This window comes from Prionailurus viverrinus, chromosome B3 (assembly GCF_022837055.1).
Source record: "Prionailurus viverrinus isolate Anna chromosome B3, UM_Priviv_1.0, whole genome shotgun sequence".
NCBI classification, from domain to species: domain Eukaryota; kingdom Metazoa; phylum Chordata; class Mammalia; order Carnivora; family Felidae; genus Prionailurus; species Prionailurus viverrinus.
Window position 1 is genome coordinate 64,167,036 of NC_062566.1, and position 10,837 is coordinate 64,177,872.

General features: G+C 44.2%; 1 protein-coding gene across 2 annotated transcripts in view; it reads right to left on the bottom strand.

Annotated features, from left to right (window-relative positions):
• Positions 1-9,954, bottom strand: part of FMN1 (formin 1) — a 422,489-nt gene extending 412,535 nt beyond the window's left edge. For both annotated transcript variants that reach the window (XM_047863846.1, XM_047863849.1), the window contains exons 1-2: positions 9,873-9,954; positions 9,272-9,394 (exon numbers count right to left, since the gene is read on the bottom strand). The gene's annotated coding sequence lies outside the window, so the exon portion shown is untranslated. The remainder of the gene's footprint in view (positions 1-9,271; positions 9,395-9,872) is intronic.
• Between the last annotated feature and the right edge of the window lie 883 nt (positions 9,955-10,837).

Genomic DNA, 10,837 nt, shown 5'->3' on the forward strand with positions numbered 1-10,837 from the left:
TAAGGGTGGAAAAACCAAGAGCAGGAGGCAGAGTCTTCCAATGGCCTCTGGGACAGGGCTCAAAGGCCCTCCCCCTGGAGCACTTCTCTAGCTGTGACTTACTCCACTGACTCTTAGTCACTGCCATCCTTCAGTCCTAAACTCTCATTCTTGGGTTATGGAATCCGATTGGCTGAGCTTGGGTCAGATTTCTATCCCTGGTTTAAGTAACCCTGACCAGGTACATGTTCTTATGTATATGGAGCCCATACTTACATATTGGGGCCATTTTCAGAGAAAGGGAAACAGATGTGAATAAGACAGATATCTCAAATCACTGTATTTCTAAAAAAAAGAATGATCAAAAACAATCTGGGGTTGCCTCAGTGGCTCATTTGGTAGAGCATCTGACTCTTGGTTTCAGCTCAGGTCATGATCCCAGGGTTGTGGGATCAAGACCAGCTTTAGGCTCCACACTGAACATGGGGCCTCTTAGGATTTTCTCTCTCTCTCTCTCTCTCTCTCTCTCTCTCTCAAAAAAAAAAAAAAAGGTAATTAATCTATTTCTTTTTATTTCTCCTGTGTTTTCCCCTTTTGCTTGAGTCCCAATAAGGTAGATATCATAAGTGGTGTTCATTGCATCAGGAGAGGTAGAAGGTAAAGAGAGAAAGAGAAATAGCCTGAGAATATTTCTGGAATCCCAAATACTTAGAAGAACATAGGGAATTTATTGAAGGAGGTAAAAAAGGAATAAAGTTTATGGACATAAAGAGCCTTGAAGCAACATGAAGAATTAGCTCCCTCCTGCTGTTGGAAAAGGAGGGAGGGAGGCTTATAAACCCAGGAGGAAGGAGGAGCCAGCCCTTGCTTTCTGGCATTGTCCCCAGAGAGGCCACAAGCCCCCAGAGCTGTGTTTGGTACATCTAGGTAGAAGGATGAGAGGATATGTCGCCTAAATATTTCTGTGGCCCAAGGATGACCTGGATACCTGCAACTGAGCAAGTTATGTGAGCAGAAACACGGCACTACCATGTAACCAGTGTGGTCAGATGCCTCAAGGACGAGAGGGTTTCCCCCCAATGCTGCCCCACTGCGCCAACATCCGGGAGCCTTGACACAACTCTGGGGAATGGCGTGACCCTTAAAAGGCCTGAGGGTAGGTCTTCTACCTTTCCAGAAGGAAGAGGCTTGAAACAAAACAGAGTATGATTTGAAAAAAACAATTATGAGATGAGATACTTTTTAAATACTTGTGTTTGTAGATGGAGATTCTCATCGGCTGCACTTGCATAGAAAAGACAGCAAGCAAAATAAGAACAAAATAAGAATGGACTAGTTCTGCTTCCTCTCCCTGTGAATTTGACTTCATCCTTTCCAAGTAGCAAAATCTGTACATCAGTATCCTGGTTGTAATATTAAAAGCCCTCTTTTATTTTTTTTTTTAATTTTTTTTTCAACGTTTATTTATTTTGGGGACAGAGAGAGACAGAGCATGAACGTGGGAGGGGCAGAGAGAGAGGAAGACACAGAATCGGAAACAGGCTCCAGGCTCTGAGCCATCAGCCCAGAGCCCGACGCGGGGCTCGAACTCACGGACTGCAAGATCGTGACCTGGCTGAAGTTGGACGCTTAACCGACTGCGCCACCCAGGCGCCCCTAAAAGCCCTCTTTTATAAAAATTGGCTTAACAATTTTTTTTCTAGTTCTCTTCTTGTTGATGACCTCAGTTTTCCTGATGCGATTCCCCTGGGTCCACACCACCCTAGAGGTAAGTGTCTTAGACTTAAAATTCGACTATATGCCCCTCCTCCCTCTTTTGTGTATTTTGTCCTTGGATGTGGTTTGAGCACAAGATCCATATGCAACCACTCTAGAGCTTTCAGCCACCTTTACTTTTTGCTTTGTCATTTGCCCAGTTTGTCACTATGATATCAGAATTGTGTTTATCTTTTTAAAATTCTTTATTTATTTTAGTAAGAACACTTGACATGAGATTCGTCCTTTTAACAACTTAAGTGTACAATCCAGTGCTATTGACTATAGATACAGAATGTTGTTGTTCTTATCAAATTCTGCACTGGCTCTAAGGTCTTAAAATCTAGCTAATAGTGAACAATTTGGCAGCTATTGTTTTCAGAAAAAATGGAAAAAAATAAAAATTAAAAAAAAAAAAGACCAAGTCCCCAAAACAGAGTCTGAGAGTTGACTGTCCTTTCATTTTTTTTTATAGCTGGCAGGGCTGTTACTTCCTCAAGAGAAATTGAATGATGTAATAAACAAAGCCCAGGGAGTCGGGTGACCTGGATCTATTCTTGGCTGTGCCACTGACCATGAGTGACCTTGGGCAAGTCACTTTTTTGTCTCCCCATCTCAGTTTTCTCCACTGTACGACTAAAAAAAATCTTGTCAACTATCTAGAGAATAATTTGGGTACAAGAACTATAGAGTAAGAAATAAGGTAATGTTCCTTGAGAAAACAGTAAGTTTGGTTTTTTTTCCCCCTTCAATCTGCCAGTTTCCCTTATGACACTAGGGTATCATGGAGTTTCAGTTCTTCAAATAATCATGAAAATTAGAAGTGATCTATGTTTTCAGAGCTTAAAGGAAATCAGGACCAGCTTAAGACAAATCAGAAAGTGACTCTAATAGAAGGACAATACCCCCTATTATGTGTGATTATGTTCTACTCATATTTATTGTGATAGAGATTAGGTGGGTCAGAAAGAAGCCAGTTGTCTCCTGTGGGTAGAAGGTAGAGGATGCTACTGCAGAAACAGAGATAAAAGGAGATGAGGACATTGGCAAATGGGGACAGAACAGATGCCAATTCTGTAGATGAATTCCATTTTCTGCAGACCTGTGGGCTTTTAAAAAATTATTTGCAAAGCTTTCCAAATATGATCCAGGCCTAGAAAATTTTCTAAAGTGGCTGTCTTTATCTAAAAAGAGAAAGGGTAATCATGTTAATGCCTAAAAAAAGCAACTCTTGCTTTTCACTAAATCCATACCCAGAATACTGCACTATATTTATGGTTTATCCTGCTTTGGAAGTTTAAAAAATTTCAAAGCCAGGAATGTTCTCTGTGGCTTACTAGGGCATAGACAGAGGGTAGAATGCAAACCCAACAGGTACAATAAATACTACCGTGATTCCATTTAAAGCCATACCTTTAAGTAACCATATTAACCTCTCTGATCCCTGAATTGCTCATCTATAGGAGAGATAAGATACCACTTACCTACTGCACAGAGGTACCTACTGACAGCTTAGGTAACCAAGGGAAGGAGCTTAAATCTCCTGCATTAAGCATCGGAGAGGAAATACACTTGCTGCCTGCCCTTGGGATAGACTTTGAGGATATTTTACTCTAAGAAGAACATCAACAAGTTATATGGACTCCATGGTGTAAAGGTGAGAAATAGGCTTTATTAGTACTGGCAGGGTGAAGACCATGGGGATGGGCTTTCAATCAGTGAACGGAACAAAGCAGCAACATGAGCACACCCTCTGGAAATGGTGATGAAGATTTTAGTTACTGCCTCTAGGGGCCCGAACACATAGATCGTTAAATGCTAGGACAGTAACTGTAATTCTAAAATCCTTTCTCTGTCCTAACTCAGCCATCTTTACAACATCAAAGAGGAGAAAAGCTGCTCTGTAATACGGAAAGAAACCCAGACACCTGAAGGAGCTATCTTGGGGAGCATGAGACAGCACTGTCTCAGTGCCACTCAGAAGGGTTTCCTTTCTGACACAGATGATACTATTCTTGCAGAGAATTTCATTGGAACTTCATTTGTGCCAATGTCAAGGTTTGGGAAACTTTTATGGTCTCCCCAAATTACCACGGTGAATGGATCATCAGAGGGAGCTTCTCCTCAGAAGTAGACAGGTTCCCCCTCTCTCTGAAACATCTGTATTTTTCCTTCCATGTGTCACAGGGAAAATCATCGGATAAAGCCTCTGAGCCTGCCTGAGTGTGGACAGATACTCGTAGGGGCAAAACAGGGCAACAGTCCCTAAGAAGAGCAGCCATACACTGCTGTGTTGGGTGGATTATTAAACATTGTTCCTCACGTCATCTCCCATTCTCTGTTGCTTCCTTCACAGAAACATGTACCGGAGGGCTCCCCCCGGCATGTCAGCACCAGCACCTTGACAGTGGCAACATGACGGTATTTCCTGCCCTACTCTTTAGCCTTATCTGCCTTCCCCCATCCACCCTCAGGCTGCATCCGCTACTTGTCCATTAACACCCAGATCCTGATGACCAACATGAATATTAAAAAGTCTTGCCTTATCCAACCTTTGTTGCTATATAAGGCCGCTCAGAAGGTTCACTGGAACACTCAGTGCCATCGCCAGAGACATTCAGACCGCAAACCGGGAAATCAAAGCAGGATGCAAACCATCAGACTGCCACTGCCTGTCCTAACTCCACCACTGAAGGATGACATAAGCCCAACATTTAGAAATCTTATTAACCAAGTCTTCTCTGGACTCAAAAACTGGGCTTATAGTTTGTTCTAACCATTAACTTTTGTTTTTCTTTTGTCTCCACAGAAATGCCCCCTACTAAATGCCTGATTGCATACACCATACAGATGGCTGAGTTAGGCACCTGACTCCTACCTATACTTCTGCCTCCTGAAATAACTGTTTAACTAGACTGACCTATTCCCAGAACAGAGAGACTGATTTAATGAGATGGGCAATACATTTAAATTTGTGGGGTTTTTTTCTGCTTTCTCATCCTTGTTCCTTCTCTCTCTCTCTCTCTCTTTTTCTCTCTCTCTCTCTCCCTTTGTAGATCTCTTACCCTGCAAACCTGAATCTCTCTAGAACTATATACCAACTCGGCTATTGCTAAATGAAACTTCCTGGAAAAAAACAGTGAAGTTTCAAAGGGCAGAATGAGAGATTTCAGAATATACTACCCAAAAATATGCCTCTTTGACATATGGGTGAGTTTGAGCTAACAGCCATTGAGATTCAGGAAGATGTAGTAAAAGCTATAACAAAAAAAGAAAAAAAGAAAGGAGCACAAGTTTACAAGTTTTCCTTTTGTAAATGAAATGTACATTATAAAGGAAATCTCTGAGCGCCTGGGTGGCTCAGTCCCTTGAGTGTCCTGTCAGAGTTCAGCTCAGGTCATGATCTCAAGGTCAGTGAGTTCGAGCCAGAGTCAGGCTCTGTGCTGACAGCTCAGATCCTGGAGCCTGCTTCAGGTTCTGTCTCCCTCTCTCTCTGCCCCTCCCCCACTCACGCTCTGTTCTCTCTGTCTCTCAGAAATGAATAAACATTAAAAAAAACATTAAAAAAATAAAGAAAATCTCCACTTGTAAAATGTGTCTCCTTCTCCCATGCCAGGAAGAGGAAAACTCTTAATAACTCTTCTTAATGGAGAAGGCACTGACTTAAATATGCATAACAAACCTTACTAAGTCACCCTTGTTTAACCATACTTTTCTTGGGCAACTTCCCATAACTTTCCTCCCCCACCCAGAAACCCCAACTCCTATTCCTTTGGCCTAAGACGTTATATATAAGCACATGTTCTCATCACCCCTTGGAGCTACTCATGTCTGGATACTCCCATGTGTAAGCATGATACACATGCTAATAAACTCTGTTTTTCTCTTGTTAAAAAAGAAAAGTCCTGGGGAGCCTACATGGCTCAGTCGGTTAAGCGTCCGACTTTGGCTCAGGTCATGATCTCACAGTTCGTGAGTTCAAGCCCCGCGTTGGGCTCTGTGCTGACAGTTCAGAGCCTGGAGCCTCCTCCAGATTCTGTGTCCCCCTCTCTCTCTGCCCCTTCCCTGCTTGTGCTCTGTCTCTCTCTCTCTTTCAAAAATGAATAAACATTAAAATTTTTTTTTAAAAAAGAAAGTCCTGCCTATCTCAAAAATATCCCCCACAATAGCCTGTGACTCAGAAGACCAAGGTAAAAAAGTGCTTAATTTGAATGATGTTCATCTTTAATAATGATTTCTGACACTTCAGAAAGGAGAAATAGGTATAGCCCTAATAAGATGGAACACAATACAGGTCAGTTTTGATTAAAGTAAGGAAATAGATGAACTAGCTTTAACAAAACAAAACACACAAGAACAAGATCAAAAAACCTATCCAGTAGGCTGCTTCCTGCAGAGGTGAATTACAGAGGTCATTTCAAGGTTAGTTGGCTCAAAGGAAAGACCGATGGGTATTCTACCCCTCTCCCCAGCCTCATATGTATACTACGGCATCATATTTTCAAAGCCTAAATGCAAAATACACATTATTCAGGGGCATATTTTCACGTAGCCAGAAAACTTGAGAAACCTAAGTGGGAGGGAATGGTCCCTTTCCTACAGACTTGTTTTTATACGTTGACAAGTTAAGGAGGTTCACATACTTCTTTCCATCCTTCCCACTTTAGTAATTATTAGGTTACGGGACATACAGATGACTGCTTTGTCAGCACTTCCGCTCAGATGTTAAACACAGGGATGTTTCAATTCCCTCACAAGGCCAGCCTGTTGGTGCAAGCTCATATTTACTCCATGAGGATACAATTCCCATGGTTTAGCATCTCTACAAGATCAAGCAAATCAGATTAATGGCTGTAACTCTGTCAACACACAGGCTGGGACCTGCTGAGAATAAAGCTGATTTTTAACACAGAGACTATGCACCTCTAAAAATAATGGCTCCTGTTAAAACAAAGCCCCAACAAGAGAGTATGAGTAACCCCCAAACATGATCTACCAAGACTGGAATCACTGTATATTATTAAGTATCTCTGGCGAATTTTCACAATTATGCAAGTAAGGTTTTAATTAAAAAAAAAACGTTAAAGGCAAAATCATCTAAAATGCATTAATGCCTGGGATCACATGCTCAAGTCCAACATTTTAACATAAAACTAGACTTTGAATCACCATACATGAGGTAGGAAAGAAGGGTTCCTGAGTCCTTATCATTACATCAAGCTCCAGCCTGCTCCCATTTCTCTTCCTTTGGGGACAATTCTACCAATTTTTTTGCTGAGAGGGAAGAAGACTAGGATGTGAGATCCACTCCCAGACAATGATAGGACTCACAGGACGCTATTCCTTAGCAAACACATTCCACCTAGGCAGGGTTAAGCCTGTGACCGAGTACTAATCCATCCTGGTTCTTCTGGAGGTTCTGCTGTGGAGCTAGAGGAAACACGAGCCACCCTTAGCTTATGGAGCTAGATGGATGTGAACCTACAGCCTAAGAAGACACTGAGAGGATAGCATCTGTGGTAGGAAATAATAAGGCTAGGGGCACACTTAGTCAGTTAAGTGTTTAACTTTGGCACCGGTCATGATCTCACGGTTCATGAGTTCAAGCCCCACATCGTACTCTGGGTAGACAGCAAAGAGCCTGCTTAGGATTCTCTCTCTCTCTCTCTCTCTCTGCCCCTCCCCCACTCGTGTTTTCTCTCTCTTTCAAAATAAGTAAATAAACTTAAGAAAAAAGAAGAGGAAATAATAAGGCCAAAAAAAAAAAAAAAAAAAAAGAAAGAGCAGAATTGAAAGAGATAGAAACAAAGACACAGAAATCAAGCTAGCAAACCAGAAAAAATCCTCAATCTCAGGACTATCTTTCTCATGAAGACATTATAGTGTGATCATGGCTTGGTTATGTTAGTCAAAAATGTGCATTTTTGCTTAAGACTGTTTCTGCTAGGTTTCTATCCCATACAACAAAAAGGATCCTGATACAACTGACAGTATGTCATTCTTAGAGAAGAAAAATATTGTAAAACACAGGTTCTCCCATGCTAGTAAGTTAGATTTTCTTCAATTCCCAGGGATATTTGAAGAAAAGCAGTTTTTGCTTCTCCTGGGCAGAAGCCAGGGCATTCACTAGTGATTCTGTAAAAAGCACAATTTAGCAAGTCAGGGCATTGAACAGCCAAGGAGAAAGGAGCAGCCTAGGACAAGCCCAGAGGTCCAGAAACCTTCACTAAAGCTGCATCTCGAATGCATCTTAAAAGAGCTTGCTAAGCATTTGTGCAGGCTGGTGAGAGAAATGTCTGTCCAAACACAAGTGGCGTCAATCAGTGCCATCCCTTTAACATGGAGTCCTATGAGGAACCTCAAAGCTGCCATCTCCCATTAGCATCAGTTTTAAGAACTAAAAGGGATGTAAAAAGCTATGGGGGGGATGCATGTTTAGGGACAGAACACTAGCCTTTATTATCCTTGTTGGCAAGTATTATCAAGAATGATTACCAGTCATTCCTCACTTACTATGTACCAGGAACTACTAAGCATTTAACTACACTCTCTCATTTAATCCTTACAACTTCCTCTATGGGGCTGGAAATATTACCCCCATTTTACAAATAAGAAACTAAAGTTCAAGGGAATAAATGACTTGCCAAAATCACTCAGCTAGTAAGTAGTTCATCCAGGATTGGAATTCATATGACAGGTTTATGGATTTAACCATTATGATATACTGTCTTCCAACTTTTATTCATTGTTTCCCTCCAGGGGGTCACTGCTCCTTCCACCCTGCAGTATATCTAAAGGCATTGAATTCATTGGTCCTACTATGGGGCTATAACCACAGGTGAGAGAAAGGAGACTGGTTAGATATGTCTGACCAAGACCTGGGACTTCTCAACACTTTTAAAGCAATATCTTCCACAATGACAGTTAATCTGGTATGCAACTCTCAGTTGCACTGTTTTCCCCTCCTGAAAAAGGGTTAATAAATCTGAGCATCAAGTGATCTTGTACTAAGCCCTGAACAGCTAAGCAATGGCTGCTGAATCCCAATCCTGTGGTCATAAGATGCTACCTGCTATAGACAACATAATTCTCTCTCCCAGGAACTTAGATCCCCCAAGGCAGCATAGCACATGATGCATATGCCCACAAGGATGGTGCTTTGGTACAGCTGGAGCCACTGTGGAAGAAAGTCAGAGCTAAGCTAGTTCATCCGGTCTTAAAGGCTTGGGTCTAGACATTCCCTTCTCCGTGGCTGAAGCACCCGTGTTACATAGGCTTGTATCCCAGGTCCTGGACTCTGCATTCAGTCCATCAGATTGTGTGACTGCCAATGTCAAACTCTCCATAGTCAGCAAACAGCAGTGTGGATGATTAAAGCAAAGGGTTTTCTGTGGCAATCTCAACGGCAAATAGGGATAAGGAAACTCTCCCCATTCACACCCCACTCCCAGCTACTTGGCCTTGAGTTAAATGAAGACTTGGCTCTGGCCTTAGGGGGTAAGGGAACTGCTTGTTATTTGGGGGAGTCAGCACTTACATGCCTGAACAGAGCCTGCCTTTGCAGAACTTGAAGGGTTCTGATGGAGGAAAAGAAATGTTGACGGTGATGGTCGTGATGATGATGTTCGTGAAAGAAGAAAACGGTGATGGTGAATGTCACCTATAAATATAAGCACAAAGCACCAACAGATATCCTTCTAGTCATTGCCAATCATCATCCTGAAGCAGGTAACGTTCCCAAATCAACCCCACTAAGGTATTCCCCTTGTGAACTAAACACATCCAGCTTCAAAATGAAGCGTTGCACCCCTCCCTTCCACGCCCGCCCTTGCACCCTTCCTGTGCCAAGCTGGAAAGGAGACTGCACACGGGCGCTGGGACCTGAGAGTTAACGACAGTTCTGTAGTGAGGAGCGTTAGGGTGACCCGGGGAGCCCCGCTAACAGACTTTGGCACCGGTTGGTTGGGGAGCTTGAGAAACGGACGCAGAAGGGGAGGAAAGGAAGGTAACGGGGCAAAACGGATTCGATGCCTCTTTCCGAGAGCCCTGAGGCCCCGAGAGGCGGAACACACAGCCTGTGGTCGGGAGGGAGAAGAGGCGGAGCAGACCGCCAGCAGGACAGACAAGGCTCTCTTTACCTGACCAAGTGCAGCAGCCAGCCGTAGCGGCTGCAGCGAGGATGCTGCGCTGGAGTCCAGAGCCTGAGCCCAAAGCCACCGCTGCACCAGCCTCGGCCGAGGCCCCGCCCCGGCCCCGCCCCCAGCCCAGAGGCCCCGCCTCCCTAGCACGCGCCGGCTCGGCCGGCTGTTTGGGGGAGGTGAGCCGTGAACTGATAGGCAGGGTTGATGGCCAATGGAAACGTGCAGCGGCGCCCGGGGCGGGCAGATGGCAAGGAGGAGCGGGAAGGGACGGGGCCCAATCAGCAGCGGAGCCGCTGGGCCTGGCTAGGGCGCGGTGAGGTTATTGGGCAACTCAAGCCCGGGCGGCTGGGTTGGAGGCCGTGTTGTTAGGATAGGTCAAAGGTGAACAGCGAGGGCAATAGCCAATCCCTCGGCTCCTTGCCCCCCAGCTCGCCGGCGCCCGGGCCCCCTCAAAGCGCACGCTCTGGGCTGGTCGCAGCGATGGGGGAAGGGAGCAGGTGTATGACTCTCACCGTTCCTGAGGTTCCACGCCACGGAGATCCCGCGAGGCTTTGCCGCTCCAGTGGTCTGGTCATCGCTCCCTGTCCCTGCACCCCCAGCCTAGCCATTCTAGGTAATAAGTGCTTAAAGGAGCAAAGGAGGAAAATTCAAGAAATGGGATCCTCATGTAAATGCAAAACCCTTGTGTTAGTCTCTCCCATGCCCCAACTAGGCCTCCAAATGGCCCTTTAACCAGAATCACTGTTAGATAAATACTTTGACTACTTGTAGTTAAGAGCCAAATAAGTTCGGGCAAAGATAAAAAATGAAGTAGGGCCTCGACGGTCCGGGAAAGGAGAACCAAGTAGGAGGTCAACAGGATTGGACCTCACAATGAAGGCTGCCCGCTTGCTGGAAAACCACAGTTCAAGATCACTACCGTTCCTATGCTGGTGAGTCAGTGTACATTTGAAGTCAAGGCC